General features: G+C 35.4%; 1 protein-coding gene and 1 non-coding gene across 3 annotated transcripts in view; one reads left to right on the forward strand and one right to left on the reverse strand.

Annotated features, from left to right (window-relative positions):
* Window positions 1–24,571, forward strand: part of PIK3CA (phosphatidylinositol-4,5-bisphosphate 3-kinase catalytic subunit alpha) — an 86,401-nt gene that overhangs the window by 13,781 nt on the left and 48,049 nt on the right. The gene's annotated exons all lie outside the window — the stretch shown is intronic.
* On the reverse strand, window positions 7,110–7,237 carry LOC129034419 (small nucleolar RNA SNORA25). Its single transcript, XR_008501896.1, has one exon. It is a non-coding gene; the product is annotated as a small nucleolar RNA SNORA25 (small nucleolar RNA).

Below are 24,571 nucleotides of genomic sequence, written 5' to 3' on the forward strand. Positions count from 1 at the left end.
GTGGTAGACCCTGGGTATATAATGGTAAACAACACAAACATACTCTGTGATTGTACGGTCAACGTTTTCCTTGAAAAATCTCTTTAATTACTCATAAAGTACAATGTATATAGTTTTTATATATCACCTTGTACAGAAATATACATTTTATCTCTGTATAAAACATACACAGAAATCTAAAACATGATGAAGTTATATATGCAATATATGCAATACATGTATTTAAAACAGTGTGAATTTATATGTATACATACATGCATCAAAGAGAATACACATGCACAGATGATAGTTTGTTGTGGCCGTATTAAGCCGTCTTTGCATTTTAAGGATAATTTCTACTTGTAGAAATTATCTACAAGTAGATAAACACATTATCTAAACACATGTTGTAGAGTCACACTCTGCCACACCCATCTAATTTGTCATATTTTTGGTAGAGACAGGGTTTCGCCATGTTGCCCAGGCTGGTCTTGAACTCCTGGGCTCAAGCAATCTGCCTACCTCAGTCTCCCAAAGTATTGGGATTACATGCCTAAGTTAGACATAATATCATACCTGGCCTGGTATGATAGGATTTCATTCCTAGGAAAACCAAGAGTCAACTGAGAAATTGTTAGAATGAATAAGAATTATAGAGTAAATAGATGTAAGGCAAATATTTAAAAATCAATAGTTCTTCCTTAGATAGCAGTAATTGTTTAGAAAGCAGGAAAAAAACCATTTAGAACAGTAACAGAAAATATAAAATTATAAATGAGCTAATGTGAAGAAACCTAAAAATCTACTGGGATGTTGGAGGGTACAGGGAAAGGAATATCATGTTCCTGAATGGGAAGTCCAGCAATTACAGATACCAGTTTTCCTCATTAAATTACAGGTTTAGCCTAATTCTCTTCTTAAAAAAAAAAAATGAGAAATTAGCAAGATAATTTTTAATTTTGTCTGAGAAACTGTAAACAGATAAAAGTAAGGTATCTTTTGAGTGGAAAATGAAGGACAGAGAGCTAACCCTGTAGTTTATTAGCTATCAAAATATACTATACAATTAGAGTAAATGAAAGAGTTGAATACTGGCATACACATTGATAGTAAAATTGGTAAAAGGGAATAGAGATCCCAGAAACACTCTAAATATGATAAAGAAGTAATCAGAAATTAGGAGAAAAAGGAAGACTTAGTAAATGTTTTTGAGAGTATTAAATACTTAGGAAAATAGACATTTGAATCTTTATTTCATCTTACATACCAAAGTAAAGTCTAGGTAAGTTGAAGAGTTAATTGGAAAAGAGTAAACTTATGCCTAGTGTCATTTTAAAAAGACATTTATGTGAATGGGGAAATACTTTCCAAAGCTTCAAGAATTGTAAGTACTCAAAAGGGGGAACGATCATTCGTTCAACTCTCAAATAAGATTGGGGCATGGCGATGTGCCCCTCTAGTCCAAGCTGCTCAGAATACCGAGGCAGGAAGACTGCTTGACCCTAGGAGTTCAAATGCAGCCTGCTAGCAAGACTCCCTATCTTTAAAAAAAGAAAAAAGAAAAAATCTCTCTCTCACCTCGTCTTCCCCCAACCCCCATACAAGTGAACAAATTAAAAGATGTGCGGACCAGGATTAGAGTTCTGCAAAAATTCAATAGATGTTTGTCTTTAAATTTTTACTACAAATACTTTCAAAAGCACCATGACTCATATGGATGAATGAGCAAAGAATTTGAGAAGTTGGGCTCATTTACTAAAGAGGAAATGCAGGTACAAGCATAAGGGACATGTTTTTCCCTGACAGGTAATTGAAGAAATGAAATTTTAAGATGTAGTGATTTTTTTTTTTTTTTTACTTTTGAGTTAGCAAAAGTATTTTTCTAATGATGTTTTTGCTGGTGAGGGTGCCATCAAATGTGCTTGTCCATTTATTTCCATTGACAGTCTGAATTGGTTTAACCCTTTCGGAAAGCACATGAACAATTTGCATGCCTTTAAAATCAACATACCGTTTGACCCAATAATTCTCTTTGCAGCATTAGACATAATAATTTACAACAGCTTATGTATTTAACAACTAAACTGTTTAACATCTCCCATGGAAATAGATTGTCATAGAAAATATCTATGAAGAGTTTACAATAATTTGCAGAAATGTTTTTGTAGTGAAAAAAGATACAAAATTATGTATACTATATGAGTACAAGTATACAAAACTATAGAAAACAAAGAAATAAACCAAAAATATCCAGACAAAAAAGCTGTAAGAGAATACATAAAAGATGCTAATATGGTGTCTTAGGTACGTTTTCTTTTGGTTTCATCATTCATCTGTGCACCGCTATGTTTCCAATACTTACAGAGCACAATACCAGGCCCATAATAGACCTTTCAGTCAGTGCTTAAGTGAATAAATTTCTATAATAAACTTGGGATTCATTTACATTGAAAGAAATATGAATACACTTTCCATCCAAGTTAAGAAAAGGAAAAATGTGGGAAGCACTCTAGAAAGGAAACTGATTAATACCTTACAATTAGATTTTGTTTTCAGAATGTTTTCACATCTCTATTTTATGTGATCCTTTTCTGTTCTAATTTAATAACATCATTACTTACCTAAGTTAGAAATTTGGGCTAACCAGCTGGGCGCGGTGGCTCATGCCTGTAATCCCAGCACTTTGGGAGGCCAAGGCAGGTGGATAACCTGAGGTCAGGAGTTCAAGACCAGCCTGACCAACATGGCAAAACCCCGTCTCTACTAAAAAATATAAAATTAGCCGGGCATGGTGGCGCATACCTGTAATTCCAGCTACTCAGAAGGCTGAGGCAGAAGAATCACTTGAACCCGGGAGGCAGAGGTAGCATTGAGCCAAGATTGCGTCATTGTACTCCAGCCTGGGCAACAAGAGTGAAACTCTGTCTCAAAAAAAAAAAAAAAGAAAAGAAATTTCTGCTAACCTTGCTTCTATCCCTTCTGACCTGCCAAATCCAACTGATTACCAAATCTGGGGTATTCTTTCTTAGAAATGTCTCTGGATTTTAGCCCCATCTTTTCTCATAATCACTGCCTTAGTTTATTCCTTTCACATTCACTTTACTGTCCCTACCTGTCCTTCTACTTTTCTACTCTCCTCTTTTACTTTCCACACTGCTGTAAAAATTATCAGGTAAATAGCAGAATTTTGTGTGTGTGCTATTATAACTAGGCTGTATGGAAGAGATTGGGGGGAGATTAACACTACTTTCACACTGCTATTAAGATAATCACCCTAAAATACAAAATTGATCTGCTTGAAGCTTAGTAATTCCTTATGACCTATATTGATGCTTCTCAAAGTTGGGTTGTATAAGATCACCCAGGAGACTTGATAATGTGCAAATTATCCAGACCCTAGAAATTCTGGTTCAGTGGATCCATAGTACTGGGAACCTGAATTTTATTTTTATTTTAATTTTTTGAAACAGAGTCTCACTGTGACACCCAGGCTGGAGTGCAGTGGCTGATCATAACTCACTGCAGCCTTGAACTCCTGGGCTTAAGTAGTCCTCCCACCTCCACCTCCCAAAGCCTTAAGATTGCAGGCATGAGCCACTGTGTTGAGCCTGGAACCTGAATTTTAATAAGGCTTCCCTCTCATGATCCTTACGCATATGATCCCAGGACAAGATGTTGAAGAACAGACCTTGGGATAACATGCAGTCTCATTAATTTACTGTAATTCTCAAAATTTGGCATCAGCCTTCTTTTCTGTGCTCATTTTCTACATTTTTTTCTCATGGACACCTTACAGTGTAGTCACTCTGAACTGCTACATGCTCACCTAGGTTGTTGTGGACTGTTCTTGTGCTCATGCTGTTCTGTTCTTGTGCTCATGCTGTTCTGTTCTTGTGCTCATGCTGTTCTGTGGTTCACAGCCTTTTTTGCTATGGCTTCTCCTATCCAGTAACATGTTGATCTTGGTACACTATCTTCAGTTTATATATAACCTGAGTAAAGTATTCCCAGACTCACTCTCCTAGACAGTCTATCTCTCCCTCTTCTGTATTTCCATAGCCTCTATTACAACACACATATACTAAATTACGCTTCTTTTCATACCTTCCTCACTAGACCATGAACCTCTTGAAGTCAGGGATGCCATATTTTAGATCTTTTATTTATCTTACAGTAAAAGCCTGGCACAAAATAATTGCATGCTAAATATTTGTCAAATCATTAACAATCCAATAAAGAAGGCAAGGAGTAATTAGTCCCATTTTCAGTGAGGAAAATGATGTCTTGAGAAATTAAGTATTTGCTTATAATTACCCAGCTTATAAGTGTAGGCTCAAGACTTACACATAAGAAATCTGGCTTCTTTTCTGGTTTTGGTCTTTACAGAAAAGATAGAGAATAACTGTAAAATTACCCCTTCCATTTTTACCCATACGGCTCACATGTTCATTTAAATTACCCCCTCCATTTTCTACCCATAAAGCTCACATATTAGTTTTATGTTTTATCATGTTATGGGTAAAGGTGTCTTAATAAACTTTTACATCATATTCACACTTTATAAAAATAAAATAATGCCTATTCCTCTAGGGTATGAACAGATTGCTGGATATTAAGCCGTTTGTCTCTCACTTTCACATCTAACCTTCTTTACTCTACTTTGTAATGCTTATTTATTTCTCTTGTAGAAAGCATGTTATAGTGCCTTATGGGATGTCTACAAATATTTGTTTAATCAAATTGAGCTGGTATTTATGTAGGAAACATTTTATTCTGCAACAATTAAGGCAAACAGATATATGTGTGTAAGTATTCACATGGGTTTCCACTGTAGTTTTGAAAGCTCAGTTTCCAAAGTTTAGATGTGTTTAGCCTTACTGTAGACTTCACTCTTAAGGTGTTGATGGAAATCAACGACCAGCTGCAAAATTCAGATCCAGTATGCCATAGGATACATGTAGCCACGGTTTAAACCAAATGTTAGCAATGAAATATTTAGTAGCAACTGTTCTTTTAAAAGAAACATTTTAGATAATTAGAGTCGTCTTGTAATATCTTATACCCAGCTGTCAGCTTTTTACTTTTTCTGCCAATATTTCTGGAACTGAAACCAAGAAAATGGAAATTAGGGCACCACACTTTGAAATACATTAAACACTTGAAAAACTGTTATAGGATTTCCAAAAAGAGTTCTTCAGTGCCTCAGAAGATTTTTATAAAAAGCCATTATCTACAATAACCCTCCCCAGTATTAAGCTGAAATATACACATACCTTAGTAAATAATAGGAGCATTTGAGAAGTGGGAGAATTGCCTCTTAATAACTACTGGACTTGAAGATTATTAAATTTGAGCATTCTAATTCCATTTTTGAAAGTTTCTGATACTGTTTCTTAATTTTGTTACCATGTTTAATCAGTATCTCACTAGCCTTTCATTCATTTCTTTAGCTTTTGTTACTATCTTTCTACTTTTAAGATACTCATATCTTCATTTTCTACCACATCAACTTTCAGTAATATTCCTGATTCCTTACTATGTTAGACAGTGATAATAGTGTCCCATTCTTCCTTTCAAGTCTTTCCCACCCTTCCACAAAATGTTATATATAATTACTTTTTATATTGTCAAGTATTGATAACATTTGCATTCTGTTCTATAACCATATTTAGATCCTCTTACTTTTTAACTATAGATAGATTTTAATAGTTGAACCCAGTAGTATTTACATTAATATTATATAAAAATGTTTCACTTTACAACCAAGTAGAGTGCTACAGTTGGATTTCTTTCTCTGAATCTGTGTCCAGCATCATGAACTACGCAATGAATATTCTTTGCATTCAGATCATATGGTTTATCTTTTCATATATTCCACATACTGCTCAAAATTGTGCTCTTTTGCTTCATTTTTAGCATGATGTTATACATTTTTTGTTTTCCCCTAAAGTTTCCAATTACTTTTCTTTTTTCTATTGTGAAAACAATAGAAACGGCATTCAACGTGCCATTAGTGCTGCTGGACTCCTCAGTTCTTCATCTGTTGCTTCAAACCTGTTGTATTGTTTTTCCTGAACACTTTTTACTCTGGAATTCAGATTTCATCTTCAAGTTTGGGCATATTACTTTCTATAATTAAAGTTTATCTCAGGACTGCTTTTTCTTAATGATTTGCTTACGTTATTTGACCACTGGTTCAGTTCCACCATTTCTAGCATGTGGTCTCTTCCTCTTTCTTGACCTCCACCTTTGGTTGGCTAGAGTAATTAATCAATTAAGTGCCTTAGAATTGGTTCAGGAGAAGTAAAACTGTGGGAAACTAATTGTCTGAAAATACTTTTATTTTTTCTTTACACATGATAGTTTGCTGAGTATAGAATTCCTGGTCAAATTGTTTTCCAGCATTTTAATTACTGCATTGTTTTTTACTTGTTATTGATGAGAATAGCATTGCCAGTCAGATAATTTTTCTTTTGCAGATTACTTCTTTTTCCATCTCTGAAAGCTTTTAAGCTTTTATCTGTATCTTTTATTGTCTAGTATAGTTTTTTACATTTATTCTGCCCACTGGTCCCTTTTAATCTAAACATGTAAGTCTCTCCAGCTCCCAAATGTTTTTCTTTTATATCTTTAATTTCCTTTCTTCCATTTTTCTCTTACTTCAGAACTTGTGCAATAAGGAAGTATTAAGTTGTTGAACCTGTTTGATTTATTGTATATCTTTTTCACCCTTGTTTCATTATGTCTATCTTTTTGCTCTATGTTCTAGCATTTTTTTAAATTTTGCAAATATAGGGGAAATGTTATATACTTATAATTTTATTTTTATATTGTGTTATTCTATTAAGATTCATTTCAATATACGGTATAAATTGGAAACCCACTCTTTTTTCCCAGATGTCTAGCCGTTTCCAGGTGGTCTCTTCCCTATTGATTTGAAATGATACCTTTATCATGTAACACATTCTGTGTCTATTTTTTTAATTTAATGGTAATCTTACCATTGTGATTATTGTAGTTTCATAATTTTTTTTTCCAGAGAAGAGAAAGTTTGGTTAAACTTTTGAGACATTTATTTACTTTCCCACGTCAACAATCATGGACTATCATGTTATGTTTATGAGTGGCTGAGTCGTATCTCCTGAGGAAAACATAGCACCATTGAGTGCTACAGCATCCTATAGAGAACTTCAGTTTTTGGTCATACTGTTAAGACCTCTTGGTTTCACAGCCCCACAAGCCCTCTTTGAAGTGACCTATCCAGTAGGGCTAGACCTTTCTCTCCCCCTGCCTTCTCCCCTCCCCTAATTTTTCTGGTCTCCTGCAATTTTTTTTTAAACATTAGAATCAGCACGCTTAATTCTACACACAAACACAAAAATCCTATTGGCATTTTCTTGGGATTACATCAGATGTGTAGATTATCTAAGGAAGAATTGACATCTTTGTGAATTGGTTGTCTTCCTTTCCGAGAATGTGGAATGTTTTTCCATGTCTTCAATCTTTTGTGTTACTTGGGAGCATTTTAAAGTTTTCTTCGTTTATTTTAAAGCAGTTAAAACTTTTTTTTTCCGTTCACGTGACTAATCAATTCTACCAGGACCATCTATTAAATAATCTGTCCTAATTAAGGTTCTGGGGTTTTTCCCTATACAAAATTGCAGCAACTATTGTACTTAAGTTTGTTTCTGAACTCAGTTCTGTTCTCTGGATCTGCATGGGCCAATACTATTCTATTTTTATAACTAAGGATTTAATACCTACTCAGGCTAGCCCCTTCTCATTACTCTTCTTTCAAACATTCAGTATATTAAAAGCTGTTATAACACTTCTTACTCTGTTTTAGAGGTGGACATAGACATTACACACATACAAAAAGAAAACTACAAGCCAATCTCACTTAAAGTATTAGTTATCTTAAATAAAATATTAGCAGATTCAGTAGTTTGTTAAAAACACACACACATACCATAGCCAAATGGCATTTATTCTAGAAATACAAGGGTCATTTTAATCTTAGGAAACCTGTAACAGACATTAATTCTCTCTCTTTCCCTCCCTCCCTTCCTTCCTCCTTCTTCCTTTCTCCAGCACAGACATGCACATGCGTGTGCACGCGCGCACACACACACACACACACACACACACACACACACACGACCTTAGTAAAATAGGAATAGAAAGCTATTCTTTGACATACTAAGTAATAGATATACCAAACTAGAAGCTTCAATCAGGCTTAATAATGAAGTACTCGCATTGTCATTCATATTACGAATAATTCAAGAAACAATCAGTACCTATTTTTTTGCCTTGCTTTTGTAAGGGAAAAAAATATATAAAGGAGAAGACATATTCGCAAATTTTAATTTCCTGTATCAGTTTCTCCTGACCACTCACTCACATTCTCCCCAAAGTGAAGCCAATGTTGGTAACGGAGTGAATTCTAGTGGGGGACATTGGAGGGGATATAGAAATACGTTTGTTCATATATGCTTTTCAACACAGATTTTTAATTGTATTAGTATAAAATTGTGATAACATGCTTTCATTTTAAATATCTTCTGAACCTATAATTATATTCCCCTTTTAAATTTTTGTTTAATTTTTATCATCAAAATAAATGTATCTTCCAGTAAGGACAATGTGAGGAGGTTGGATGATTTCCTTCTTCAGAAAACAGGCATCAAAATACTGGAGTAACTGTGTTAATGTCAACCAAAATAGATTGTAAGAAAAGGAGTATTATTAGAGATAAAGAGGAACATTTCAAAATTAGGAAGTGACAAATATGGCAGGAAAATATAAAAATTCTGAATGTATATGCACTTAAGAGAGGCACAAAATACATGAAGCAAAGATTGATAGAACTGAGAGATGAAATAGGCAATTCAATATTTAGAAGAGTTGGAGATTTTAATACTCTTCTCTCAACAATTGATAGAATAAGTAAACAGAAAACAGGATACAGAAGACAGGAATAAAGCAATCAGCCAACTCAATCTAATTGACATCTGCAGAATACCCAAGAACAGTAGAAAACACATTATTCTAAAGTGCATTGGTAACATTAGCCAGGGTGAATAGTATACTGGCCCACAAAAATGAAATGTTTTAATAAATACGAAAGAATTGAAATTATATGGTATGTTTTGCAACTACAAAGGAATTAAAAATCATGGAGAGAAATAAGGAATATAGAAAGAAATAAGTAAAATCCCCAAATATGTGGAAATGAATACTATTTCTGAGTAACATGTGGGTGAAAAAATTCACTGGGCAAAACAGAAAATATTTTTAACTGAGTGAAAATGAACACAAAATGTAAGAAAATATTTGGTATGTAGCTCTCAAGCAGTGCTAAGAAAGAAAAGTTTGGCTTTAAATGCTTATGCCAGAAAGGAAGAAAGGTAAAAAAATCAATTATCTAAGCTGCTACCTTAAGAAGCTAGAAAAGAAAGAGTAAAGTATACCAAAGTAAGTAGAAGAAAGGGAGTAATAAAGATCAGAACAGAAATCAAGAAAATCAAAAGCTGGTTCTTTAAAGAGTTCAGTAAATCTTTAGCTAAAATGATCAAGAAGGGATGTAAATTAGAAATACTGAGAATGAAAGAATGGGTATTATTACAGATACTATAAATACTAAAAAGATAAAGGAATATTATGAACAAGTTTACAACAACCAATTTGGCAACTTAGATGAAATGAACAAATTCTTTGAAAGATACTAATTACCAAAACTGACTCCAAAAGAAGTAGAAAATCTAAATAGACCTATATAGAGTAAATAAATTGAATTAGTAGTTAAAAACTTCCAATAAAGAAAATCTGGGCTCTGATGGCATAGCTAGTAATTCTGTCAAACACTGAAGGAAGAAAAAAAATACAAGTTCCAACCACATTTTCAGAAAAGCAGGAGGAAGGAAAGCATCACAATTCATTTTATGAGGACAGTATTGCTAGATACCAAAGCCAACACAAAGGCATCCCAAGAAAAGAAAACTAGCAGCCAGTATTCCTCATAAATGTAGACACAAAAATCCTTAGCAAAATATTAGCATGTTTAATTAGCAATATTATATTTAAAAGGATAATACTATAATCATGGTCAAGTAGGATTTATCCCAGCAATGCAAGGCTCACTTAACTTAGAAATATCAATTCTGTGTAATACACCATACTAATAAGATAAATTTGGAAAAAAAAAGTGATCATCTCAATAGATGCAGAAAAGTATTTGACAAAATTCAATACAAATTTGTAATAAAAACTCTTAGCAAGCTAGGAATTGAAGGCAACTTCCTCAACCTAATAAAGAATGTCTGTGGAAAAAAAAAATCATACTTCATGGTGAATGATTTTATAGTTTTCCACTTAAGATGAAGAACAAGGCAAGGATGTTTCCTCTTACTGCTTTTATTCAGCATTATCCGGGAGGTCCTAGCTAATGCAGTAAGGCAAGAAAAAGAAATTTAAAGGATATTTGGAATGGAAAGGAAGAAGTAAAACCAAACAGATGGCATTTATAGAGAAAGTTCTAAAGAATCTACCAAAAAGAAAAAAAAAAACTACTAGAACTAACAAGTGACTTAGGCAAGGCTGTAGAGTAAAAGATAACAAACAAGAATTAATTATATTTCTAAACACTAGTAATGAACCATCCAAAAATGAAATTAAAAAACAAAACCATTTACAGTAGTATTGCATAGCTAAATACTTAGTAATAAACTTAATAGATACACAAACCTGTACACTGAACACTACAAAATATTGTTGATGGAAGTTAAAGAAGAACTAAGTTAATTGAGAGGTACACTATATTCATGAATTGGTCCACTGTGTTCAGTGCAGTCCCAATCAAAATCTTGTCAGGTTTTCTCATAGAAATTGACAGGCTGGTTCTAAAATTTATATGGAAGTGCAAAAAACATAACTGCACACAAAAACTATAAAATCTGAACACTTACAAGTACCTGATTTGTACTTGCTATAAAGCTACAATAATCAAAATAGTACAGTATTAGCATAAGGATAGACATATAGATAGATGAAAGATTTGAGAATCTAGAAAGAGTAATTCTTAATATAGTAATATTTTTCAATTAATTTCTTATTTTGGACAATTGGTATATCCTATAGATCTTTTTCCCGTGATTTAATGAAATGTAACACTTATAATAATTTTATTGAACGTTTTTACTTTCAATATTATATGTTACCTTATTTGTTAATAAAAACACATAAATAAACTAGGTTAGGTATTATTTATGTGGTAACTGATTTTCAACAAAGGTGCCAAGGTAAGTCAATGGGAAAAGAATAGTCTTTTCCAAAAAAAAAAAAAGGCCAGGCGCGGTAGCTCACGCCTGTAATCCTAGCAATTTGGGAGGCTGAGGCGGGCGGATCACGAGGTCAGGAGATGGAGACCATCCTGGCTAACACACAGTGAAACCCCGTCTCTACTAAAAATACAAAAAAAAAAAAAAACTTAGCCAAGTGTGGTGGCAGGCACCTGTAGTCCCAGCTACTCGGGAGGCTGAGGCAGGGGAATGGCGGGAACCCAGGAGGCGGAGCTTGCAGTGAGCCTATATCGTGCCACTGCACTCTAGCCTGGGCGACAGAGCGAGACTCCATCTCGAAAAAAAAAAGTGCTAGAATAACAAAAAATTTATTAAAAATGGATTGATGGTTCGTAGACCTAAACTTAAGTGCTTACCCCAGTAATTACCTAAGTGGTGTATTGACTACAAAGGAAGGAAACTTGTAGAGGTGAGTTTTGGCAGTGTTTTTTTGTTTTTGTTTTTGTTTAGAGGTAGAGTTTCACTCTTGTTGCCCAGGCTAGAGTGCAATGGCACAATCTCGGCTCACTGCAACCTCCGCCTCCCGGGTTCAAGCGATTCTTCTGCCTCAGCCTCCCAAGTAGCTGGGATTACAGGCCCCTGCCACCACACCTGGCTAATTTTTTATATTTTTAGTAGAGACAGGGTTTCGCTATATTGGCCAGGCTGGTCTCGAGCTCCTGACCTCAGGTGATCCACCCGCCTCAGCCTCCCGAAGTACAGGGATTACAGGCGTGACCCACTGCACCCGGCCTGGAAGTGTTTTAAAACTTGATTGTAGTGGTGGTTTTTACAACTATACATTCACCAAGACTCATCAAACTGAATTTTAATTTATACCTCAGGTAAAGCTAAAATAAAATAATACATGCATATTATTTTCAAATTACAACTGAAAGGTTAATAAAAACATCAGGCCGGGCATGGTGGCTCATGCCTGTAATCCTAGCACTTTGGGAGGCTGAGGTGGGCGGGTCATGAGGTCAGGAGGTTGAGACCAGCCTGGCCAACACAATGAAACCCTGTCTCTACTAAAAATACAAAAAAATTAGCTGGGCATAGTGGCAAGCACCCGTAATCCCAGCTCTCGGGAGGCTAAGGCAGGAGAATAGCTCGAACCTGGGAGGCGGAGGTTGCTGTGAGCCGAGATTGTGCCACTGCACTCTCCAGCCTGGGCAACAGAGCTAGACTCCATCTCAGAAACAAACAAAACATCAGTTCATTACTGTATCTCACTTCCCCCCCATTCCCCCTCACAACTTTGTCTTATCTCATGTCATGCTTCAGGAAACCACTTTCAACTATTTAAGCTACTACTTCTGGTATTTGCCACCTTATAATAATGGGGTATATTGCTCTGTGTTGGTCCACCAATATTTGACATTATTCATTAGTTTTCTCTTATAATTTTAACGCTCATGTCTTCCTGTGCCTTATCTCATCATCCTATATTTAATCATTACTGGTTAAGTCCACATTTAGTTATTTCATTATTCAATGACCATATAGTAATAAAGCAAATGCTACATGGCGTTATATTTTTTCTGCTACAACTTTGTTGTTGTTTTTTAATTAATTGCTTCATCTCAGAAATTTGCTTAGTTACCATTGTGTCTGAATTTGTCTTTCCATGGGCTTCAATCCATCTTTGCAATAACTCTCACATGTGATAATTAGTTTGGTTATTTTCGTATAATATCCTTCGTAGAGCCTTCAGTATTTCTGATTTAATCTTGATTGCTTGCTAGGTCTGTTTCACAGCTGTTATCTCAAGGCTCCTTTTTGTCCTCATCCTGGAAATTCCCTACACCTGCTTCCTGTGTGGAAGCATTGATTCCTCCTATGCCCCATACCTTCATGGTTGACTACCTCATTCTATAGGAGCTTATCCTCTTGTGGCATCTTGGAGAGAGATAACTGGGAGGTAATTTTTTTGACATTTTACATACCTGAATATGTGTTATTCTACTCTTACAATTATGTGATATTTTAAGTGAGTGTAGAATGCTAGATTGAAAATCATTTTTACCCAGATATTGCTCTGGTATCTTCCAGCTTTCAATTTTGCTAGAGTTCTAAGTGCCACTCTGTTTCCTGATTTTTTTATTTGTTTATTTTTCTCTCTGTCTGGAAGTGATTAATCTCTTCTCTTCATTTTATGGTATGGTACCTTGGTGTGCATCGTTTATCTGTTGTGCTGTGTACTCCGTAAGTCCCTGCTGCTTGCAGACCTACATTCTTCTCTTCTTGGAAGTATCCTTGCCTTTTTTGATAGTTCCCTCTCCTTTGTTTTCATTATTCTCTCTGGATCTCCTACTAGCCAGATATTACACTTCCTAGATTGCTTTTCTAAATTTTTACCATTCCCTCCCCTTACTCATCCCTTTCTTTTTATTCTGCCTTCTGGAAAATTGCCTTAACTTTAACTTCAAACGTTCGTTGATTTTTTTTTTTTTTTTTTCCAGTTCTTATTCTCTGGTCTTATTGGTTCCTCTGCGTAAGGATGCAGTCTTTTATCTTTACAGTTTCTTTGACATTTTCCTCTGTCCCATCATTCTCTCTGTTTCTCACCGCTTCTGTTTCATTTTGGTCTCAATCTTTAATATTGGAGACATTCCTCAAATGCATGAAGATCCTCGGTGGTCATTTATATTTAAAAGATGTGAAAAGCTGACCGAAAGCTCTGGGTGTGAAGTCAGAGCTCTTGTCTATTGGTAAACTATGCTGTAGGAAATCTTCATATCACAATTTTTCTTTAGGTTAGTTTTGTTTTCTCTGGTTTTGAATCCTTTCCAGAGGAAATCTATAGTCTTCTCTGTGGGGGCTGCTTATGTTTTAGAGAAATACTGAAGAAAGGGACTTTGGGTCTCATTAGAGTTGCACATAATCTTCTGGTTTTAGTCATATCTACTTCTGTATCTATTGAAGTCCAAAGCATCTTGAGTTTAGTTTTTCCAGAAATTATGCCTTCTGATTTCTGCATGATTGGGAAGTCACTGAGTACACCAACTGGAGTTGGAGACCTGGAATTCCAGTAGTTCCAGGAACCTCCTAGTCCTGAACTTAATGGGGTTTCATGAGAATTGACTGGCTTCTTTAGGCACTTAAATTTAACATTCCTCACCTCCGGTGAGGTTTTTGTTTGTTTGTTTTTTCTCCCTGTCTTTGTATATTATGGTTTAGGGTTACAGTTTTCCAGCTTCATCAGAGAAAGAGTTTTTCTCATTCTCCTTATTTAGAAATGATTGGTGACACAAAGGTCTTTACTCTGATATTTTAAGATCCGAAGTATATTCTACCCCTTTTTTATAAACTATTCTGCAGCTGTTCCTTCATGACTTTGCTACATCTTGGAGATCTTTTCATGTCAGTGCCTACAAGTCTGTATCATTGATATTATCAGCTATATAGTAATCCATAAAATGCTTTATTATAATTTATGTAATCATCTTCCTATTGATGAAGATTTTGGTGGTTTCTAGTTTTTGCTTTCATGAATATTGTTGCAATGAATATTGTTTGGCTTACTTTTGGGTGAATTTTTACAAAGACATCCATATAATAAGTTCCCAGTAGTGGGGTTGCCTAATCTAAGAATAAGTGCATTTAAAATTTGAATCATATTGTCAGACTGTCTCCCAGAAAGTTTATATTCCTACCAACAATCTGAGAGGGCTATCTTTGCAGTTACTAGGTTTCATCAAACTTGTTTTTTTCAGTATGATAGGTTTAAAAATGGGGATATATTTTTGTTTTTATTTGCATTTTTAAATATTTTCTTAGGTTAGTTGCCTACTTAAATTTCTTTTTCTGAAAACTTTGTATTTATAGCCTTTTAAAATTCTTATTGACTTGCCTGAAATGTTTGTAAATTACAGAAATTAGCCCTTTGTCGTATGTGTTGCAGGTGCTTTCCCAGTTTGCCAGTGGTCTTTCATTTTGGTTTATGGTATTTCTGATAGACCAGAATCTTTGACTTTTATTTAGTGAGATTTATCCATCTTTTTCTGTGTGGTGTCTTGGTATTATAGCATTAATATATAAACTATAGTTTCTCTTTTCTTTCCTTTTTTTTTTTTTTTTTGAGATGGAGTCTCACTCTGTCGCCCAAGCTGGAGGGCAGTGGCCCAGTCTCCACTCACTGCAACCTCTGCTTCCTCGTTTCAAGTGATTCTCCTGCCTCAGCCTCCTGAGTAGCTGGGATTATGGGCACCTGCCACCACACCCAGCTAATTTTTGTATTTTTAGTAGAGATGGGGTTTCATCATGTTGGCCAAGCTGGTCTCAAACTCCTGACCTCAGGCGATCCGCCCGCCTTGGCCTCCCAAAGTGCTGGGATTACAGGCATGAGCCACCACGCCCAGGCTATAGTTTTTCTTTATCTGAACAATAACTAATTATAAAGTATAGTGGAAGAGAAAAACCCATTCATAAAATTAACAAAAAGATCACTTATCTAGAAATAAACCATAGCAGAGCTTACATGAAGAAATCTTTTAAAACTGAGCAAGGATTTGTTGGACAGGACGCAGCACTAATCTCAAAAGAAAATTTGATAAATAGGTCTTATTCATAGTTTTTGCTCATCAAAAGACAGCATTAAGAAAATGAATAGACATGATACAGAAAGAGTAAAAAAACAGAATTCCCAGCATTTACAAGGGATTAAGGACGTGTATCAGAATATATAAAGAACCTCTGAAGGCCAGGTGTGGTGGTTTACACCTTTAATCCCAGTGCTCTGGGAGGCCAAGGTGGGAGGATCACTTAAAGCTAGGAGTTCAAGACCAGCCTGGTAACATAGTGAGACAAGATTCTGTCTTTACAAAACAAAAACAAAACAAAAAAAAAGGGTTTTTTTTGTTTTTTTGTTTTGTTTTGTTTTGTTTTTTTAAGTTAGCTGAGCATGGAGGCACATGCCTATAGTCCCAGCTATTCCGGAGGTTGAGGCTGTAGTAAGCTATGATCACACCACTGCACTCCAGCCTGGGTGACCAAGTGAGACCTTGTCTCTAAAAATTAAAAAAAAAAAAAAAAAAAAAAAACCTCAGAAATTAGCATTTAAAAAATTATGAACTACTTAATATAAAAATGGGCAAAAGACTCGAGCAGACATTTCACAGAAGATATACAAATGGCCAGTAAGCACATGAAAAGATTTCCACCATCATTATTAGTCATCAGTAAATGCAAATTAAGACCATGGTAAGATACCACTACAAATTCAAACCATCATGAGATACCCACTAGAATAGCTGAAATAAAAGTGACTGATACTACTGAATAGTTATGATATAGACCAACTGGAACTCTAACTTATTGCTGGTGGGAATATAAGAGCTATTTCTTATAAAGTTAAACATAACATTTACCTTATGTGTCAGGAGGTTCCCAGAATCATCCCTAGGTTCCATGGTTTGCTAGGACAACTCACAGGACCCAGCATGATGTCATACTCATGGCTCTGTCACTTATTACAGTGAAAAGACACAAAGCACAGTCAGCAAAGGGAAAAGGTGAATGGGGCAAAATCCAGGGGAGGCCAGGTACAAGCTTCCAACAATCCTCTTCCATAGAGTCTCACAAGACACACTTAATTCCCCCAGCAAAGAGCTGTAACAATACTTGTGAAATCTAACCAGCCAGGGAAGTTCGCTAGAGATTCAGTGCCCAGGGCTTTTACCGCAGTATGATCATACCCTCGCTCAGCGCACACCCGAATTCCAGACTAGGCAGGTATTAAGCATAAACCATATTGTTATCATAAATGCTTTAGACACATGGAGCCAGTCTTATCAGATGGGAATCAGGGTAGGGATTCTCCTAAAATCCAAGATCCAAGTTCCCAAGACGCCAAGCCAGCCTTGCAAACAGGCTTTTTTAAGGATAAGCATAAGAATATTAACTCTTTTCTGCAAGTTTACAACCTAGCATTTTGCTAAGTGTAACAAAAATTGATGTAAGAATTTTGATAGCCAATGCTGGAAACAGCCCACATATTCAACAACTGGAAATTGTATAAACAAGCTGTAGTGTATTTTGGAATACTACTTAAAAAGAACTAACCACTAATACATTAAAACATTGATGAATCCCAAGCTGTTGCACTCTTCTTATTCTGTACCTGACAGTATGTTAACCAAAAGAAGCCAAATACAAGAGTATACACTGTGATTCAATTTATGTAAAGTTAAGAATCAGCAAAACTAATCTATAATTACAGAAACCAAAATGTGATTGCCTGGGGGCAGAGAGAGAAATTAATTGGAAAAGAGCATGACAGAATGTTCTAGGATAATAGAAATGTATATTATATATCTTGTTTTGTGCAGTGGTTACATGGGTGTAAGAAGTTGTCAAAAGTCATCAAACTTAATGCTTAAGATGTGCAGAGTTCATTGTATGTTAACTATAGTTCAATTTGAAAAATTAACTACTGAGAAACATTGAAAAATAGGTAAGTGAGAATACATATTTGGATAGGAAAAACATCTTGTAAAGATGTCAGTTCTCCCTGTTCTCAAAATACCAAGAAGTTTTGCCTTGATTTTTGTTTTTGAATTTAGAAAAATATTCAAAAGTTCATCTGGAATTATCAGCCAAGTTTAATAAGACTGTGAAGGGGCTTTACAGAAGATACTTGGGCTGAATTTAAAGGATGAGTATGATTAAAATGGCAATAAATGTGAATATGAGGTAAAAGATCATGGAGCATATTTACAAAGGCAAAAAATTGTAAAGGGAAAAGATTGATCTAGTAAGATTAGAGCTTGGAGTGTGGGAAAAATAAGGGAAGAGCACAGTTGTAATGTTTGAGGCTTTGAGTCAAGGCTATATTGCATAGTTACTAGAGATTCACAATATTGTCTTAATTGAGTAATGGTGTAATTAGATATATGTTTTTAGATAGCCCATTCTAGTGACACTGTGGATAATTAAGTGGGCAGGGGAGAAACTGGATACTTTGTGCTTTCAGGGCCTCTTGTCTTAGTTCATACTGTCTGCTTAACCTGTTGCACTCTTCTCATTCTGTACCTGTCAGAAATCAGGTCCACTTTCTCCTAAAATTACCACATTCTGCCTTGTAGATTGTTAGATAATAAGATCTTTTCAACTTCATTTATATACTTCATTTATGTACTTGTATGAGTGTTTTTCTCCTCCTTTCCTTTCCATCACCCATCCCTTTGCTTCAGCTGTCTTATAGAAAGTAATTGCTTAATGAATGCTTGTTGAATTAGAGACAGATCAGTCCTGCATATGAGAACTCTTTTAGGGTCTAATAGTGATAGAGAAGATTGAAAAAAAAGGTGATGAATTTGAGGGTAATTTAAGGGGTCGAAGTGATATCATGCAAGAGAGGAGTTGAAAGCACCAAATGTTTTAACCTTGGAGATTGAGAAAGTGGTGATGTCATGAAGAATGCATTCCACATTTGAATGAGCAGAGTAAGAGGTACCAACAAATGAAACAATTAAAGGAGGCCATAAAAACAGCAGAGATCATTTCAACATTCTATTGAGGAAATTGGGGGGGACACACTTTAATTAAATAATAACATCAGTATTTCTTTACCTTTGTAACTTTTACCTTTTAATTAATGAAGATGTTTTAAGATGAAATATAAAATGTGAACCTGAGAACTTTTTAACATTTAACATTATGGATATACATATCCACGTTTAGAATGTTATCTGTGTATTAATGCATGATTTTGTCATAAATACCCCACTAGGAAGAGAAAGGTCGGAGAGTGTTTGTGTGTCTCTATATATGTGTGTATTTGTGTGTTTTGTCCTGGCAAAAAGACAAACTGAGAGAACAGAAGAACAAAAGAGCAGTACTGAAAATAGCTAGATTAAAGGTTGTTTTTCTGTCACCACACACCAGATATGGAGAGTAGTAAAAGCAGACAGATGGACAGTTCTGTTAGTTTTGGAGTGTGTGAACAGAGAAAAGAAACATTCTGTTCCTTTTATTCAGAAAAGGAATTTCTAGACTAAATTACTGGTATCAGCAATAAGTTTCATATTCTGACCAAAGAAACATTATTTTTTTTTTTACCCTAGGGATAATGACTCATGCTGTTCTCAGAATTTTGCTTTTGTGGAAACTAAAGTGCAGTCATAAATACAGCACTGTTATTTGGATCTTAGTGCTAATGATACTATTGTGAGTAGACTAGTGATGGGTAAGAACACTAGTATTATAATCCCAGTTGTAACAAAGAAACCAAGCACATCTTAATTAGCTGATTCTAGATGGGAAAGTAGATTTTTTAAATAAATTAGCTAATTGTTATAATTCTGTGAGTTATGCAGTAGAAATAGAACCCATAATTTTATTTTTTTAATACTTCATTATTTTGAGGGGTTTGTGTCAGAAGTTAAATTTCTAACTTCCAATATTGACAGTGGAGATAATTAAACATATTTTCTCTGCCTTTTTTTCTTATGTCCCTCAAAACTAGTATAAGTCTACTAAATTATAGTCACATACACCATAAAGCAACTATCAAAAGAGTATCAGCTAGGTGAAGTTCAAAGGTTATATTCTCGTTTTATTTTAACCTTTAAATTCTTGTAATTTAAGAAATAGAGGTTTGAATGTCTTCTTTATATACCATGTACTAGATGCTCTCACTCTGAATTTTTACCATGTCAGGATACTCCATCACATATTTATCTCTGTAATTATAATTATTGGACACATACACAAAAGAGTTGTCCTTTACAGTATCTCTGTCCAACCTAAAAACTTTCCCATTTCTCTTCACTTTAATCTCTTCAGTCGTTCCCTTTCCTGAATTACCTCTTTACTCCCTAGTGACGGCTTAAAGTTTTAGATCTTAAAGTTCCCTTTTTCAAACTTTCTTATGTCTTCCTCTGTGCCTTTATTTTAATGTCAGCAAAAGTTAGCTCATGAATCATAACACGTGAAGCAGTTGTTTGAAATAATTGACAGCTTTTAATGACTTATGTTAAATAGCCAGTTTAAAAGTTTTTGTCAGTTGATAAGTTTTATTAAAAAGCATTTTAATGTATTAAATCATTGTAAGTAATTTATTGTTTAACTGCATGCCTTGGTAATGTCATACAGAGCATCAGTGAATAAGAGTGGCAGTATTGGCTGGGTGCTATGGCTCACGCCTCTCATCTCAGCACTTTGAAAGTCAGAGGCAGAAGGATCACCAGAGCCCAGGAGTTCGAGATCAGCCTGGGCAACATGGCGAGACCCCATCTCTGCATTAAAAAAAAAAAAAAATTATCTGGGCATGGTAGCACACACAGGTAGTTCTAGTTCCTAGCTACTCGTGAAGCTGAGGCAGGAGAATTGCTTGAGCCTGGAGTTGGGGCTGTAGTGAGCCATGTTCATAGCACTGTACTCCAGCCTGGGTAACTGAGAGAGACCCTGTCTCAAAAAAAAAAAATGGTAATATTCTACTCACTGATCATGTATGTTGCTGCTTTTACACAGTTATTCCCATTTCAGTTTGTCATTCTCATTGCTTGCTTTTTAAGGTATAGTAATTATAATTTCCAAGATACTTGGTACATTGAACTGTACATAAGTATAAATAAATAGTAAATGCTTGAAAGGGAAAATAAAGACCACTTACTAATATTTCTCTCCCACTATTGAAGTATTTTGGCTGTATTGTATTATTGAAAAGATGGATTTTTTAAAAATCTGTGCTTACATGACTTCACATTGTTGTTGCTTTCATTCATAGAACTTCTCTTCACATCTTAGCTAGGTGACACTGTGCTGAAATTAAGCTACCCTCTCTCTGATTGCACTTCTGGGAGATCTGAGTTTCTTTGCTCGCCAAAGTTATTACTTCAAGCTTTCCTGTTGTGAAATAGCCCGTTTGCCAGAGATCAAATACTGAAGGATGATAAATCACTATTAATGTTAGTCAATAATTGCTTGCAATGGACATTTTCATTATTACTAACATAATACTAGAATATTTTGTATTGCCAAAAAATGGGGCAGATGACAACAAATTACATCAGAATATAAAGTTATTGTTTGGTCTTTATCATTGAAAAAGCGTTGTTATTTAAATCAAATTTCTACTGTATATCATGTCTTTCATCCAATGTCGTAACAACCCAGATAGACTTGGGGTGTATTCACTTAAAAAAATACAATATCTTATGTTCATTAGAGTATAGTTGGAAGAAAATGTATTGTTTTTGCAAGAAGCTGTTTATGGATTTATCTGATTAATTTATGTAGAGCCAGGAAAAAGTTGTTTTGACCAATAAATTTGGCATTTGAAATGAACAGGTTAAGAATAGACATTAAGTGATCACCTTAAGTGCAATAAAATTTCAGCGCACTATACATTCTGTGCTTTATATCTATTTGTAAGAATACCAATAATATATCAATATGGTATAAGAGGAAAGAATAAGAGATTACAATAATAGCTCCTAAGAAAGGAAATCAGTCCAAGGACATAGGCTAAGGTTATGATGTGGACAAAAAGATAATAGTAAGGATAAATAAATAAATAGACAAAAATGTCAGGGACCTAAGTATTTATATGGCAAACAAGGATACTCAGTACATCTAGAGCCAGACTTTTTCCAGTGTCTAATCCTTGTTGTATATTAAATACTTCGGGAACTAAAATATGTTTTATGACACTGTGTTAACTGATGCATAATTATGTAATGGAAGCCATTAGAGCCTGTGTCTTGGCGGAAATTAAACTAAAAGCAAGATCCTTCTAGTATTTTTGGTAGATTATTGGCTAGTGCCTATTTTCACAGCACATACTACTAAAATTAGGAGGACGACAGAAGACGAGCATTGCCCCTACCTGTGCAAAATTGATAGACACATTCAAGAAGTACTCCATATTTTTAAGCTAATCTTTTTATTTGATTCACTTACCAGCAGGCTGTTTTCCTGCTGCAAAGCAAATTGGTGCAGTCCATTTACACCTCCTCCTTAGCCTGTAAGTATTGGCAGAATCACCACCACGATCACAGCAGCACAGTCCAGACAGTGTCATTTGATTTTGAAAATATTGTCCTTGCAACAGCCAGCTAGGACAATGACATATTAATGTCTGCTTTGCTTATTATTTGTGCCTGGGAGTATGTAATCATAGTCACAGACACCATAGCTGCAGTTTTATGACACTTGGTCTCAGGAAATAGAGAACTCTACAGAAGACAGTAGACCATGATGAAGCTTTATCATTAGTCCCTGGTTCTCTCCCCTGCAGATCACTTTGGCCTTCTGACAGACAGTACAGATAAATCTGTTAAGTTTGAAATGTTGAATTGGTCAAAAATGAAAATAATAGTCCAAAGCAAAAAGACCTTCTGTGAAACATATGTGGATGCAATTAGGTGAATATATTGTATCTGCAGGTGTCCCCAAAGTTGATAGCTTTATTTATTGGACCAGCCTAGACTGAAAATCTTCTGTTTAGGCATTTTGGTGGGGATTTTTTCCCCTCTATGGATACTGACTGTTATATTTAAGGAAGATAGAACAATTGGTTCTACCAAGAAACCTGTAGCTAACCCAAGTTTCACTTTATGATGGCAGCACTTTAAAAGTTTGGTATGCGAGACTCATCTCTTCTTCATTCTCGAGACAATAGGGCTAATCAGTGAGATGCAGGCAAGTTTTAATTTATCTAAATACTAAAGAGTATCACTAGAAGGGATAGTACCAGAATACAAGTCCCTATGGTGACTAAATTATGTCCTCACCGCATGATATAGGGAAATAAGCTAGCCGTTGATTTTTGATGAAGAAAGACTGTGGGAGCAGTGTGTAGCAACTGTTTTCCAAGAAGTTATCCAGTCTCACCCATAGTAGTGGAAAGACTTTAAAGAAAGCTGTTGAGGTATTCAGAGCCACAGAAAGGCTTATTAAGTCATCGAGCTATACTAGAAAGAAACATAAAAACAAAAGAGCAGAAGCCATTTAATAAACTTCAGGGGGGAGAAGTTCTAATCCCTGATGACTTACAGACACATCTTGCCTTCAGCTTCTTACAGATCTTTAAAAGAATCAGGTCAAGTGATTTGAAAGACATATTGCTAATATTACCATTTTCTAGATTCTATAGAAATAAACCATTTTTCCTCTGCTCTCACACTACAATAATCAACACAGAAGACTTCTGTGACCGCTGGTCACCAAGAAGTATATGGGGATTTCTCCCCACCAACAACCAGTCAGTTGATTCTGCTGCAGATTCTTCAATAGACAGCAGTTGAGTATCTTATAATTCAATTCAGTTCTGACACTATCTGCCTGGAGATAGCATCAGATCCCATAGGTTGAGGGCTTAGTCACAAGACTGCCATTCATTTCCAATGACAGTCATAAGCCTCAGGTTGTTTTACTTGTGCTTCTGACTGACTGGCTATAAATCAGGGTTCCCATGACCCCCTCCTTGGGTTTGATTAATTTGCTAGAGCAGCTCATAGAACTCAGGGAAATACATTTATCGGTTTATTATAAAGAATATTACAAAGGATATAGATGAAGATGCATAGGGCAGGGCTTGTGGGAAGGGGTGTGGAGCTTCCGTGCCCTCTGTGGACACACCACCTTCCAGGAACCTCCACTTGTTCAGCTATCCAGAAGGTCCTCGAACTCAGTCCTTTTTGGATTTTTATGGAAACTTCATTAAGTAGCATGATTGATTAAATAATTGGCCATTGGTGATCAGCTTAACCTTCAGCCCCTCTCTCCTCCGAGGAGGTGCGTGGGGGGTGGAGGTAGGGGTAGGACTAAAAGCCCCAGTTCTTTAATCTTGCCTTGGTTTTTCTGGTGACCAGCCCTCATCCTGAAGCAAACTAGGGGCTGCCAGCCACCAGTCAACTCATTAGCATACAGAAAGACACTTACCACTTTGGAGATTCCAAGGAATTTAGGAGTTGTGTGCCAGGAGAGAGGACAGAGACCAAATATGTATTTCACAATATCACATAGATGTTCTTAATTTAATTAAGTTGTTAATCTAGATATTCTTAAACTCTTAATGAACTCAACAAGCTGAGCCCTGGATAATGTACCCTTTTGTTTTTTCCGTTAGCTCACAAGAAGCCAGGAAACAACTATTTTATAAGTCAGCCAAGTCCAGAATGGTGTTAGCTTCATTATGGCAAGAAAGAGTGAAGTTACTTTTCGTGAAGCCCTGGGCTTTTTTTGAAGAAAAAGGGAGGAGAGGTGGTGGTTTTAACATTGATTTTAAGTTGAAAACTAGAGCC

Source organism: Pongo pygmaeus, chromosome 2 (assembly GCF_028885625.2).
Source record: "Pongo pygmaeus isolate AG05252 chromosome 2, NHGRI_mPonPyg2-v2.0_pri, whole genome shotgun sequence".
In the NCBI taxonomy this organism is placed as follows: Eukaryota; Metazoa; Chordata; class Mammalia; order Primates; family Hominidae; genus Pongo; species Pongo pygmaeus.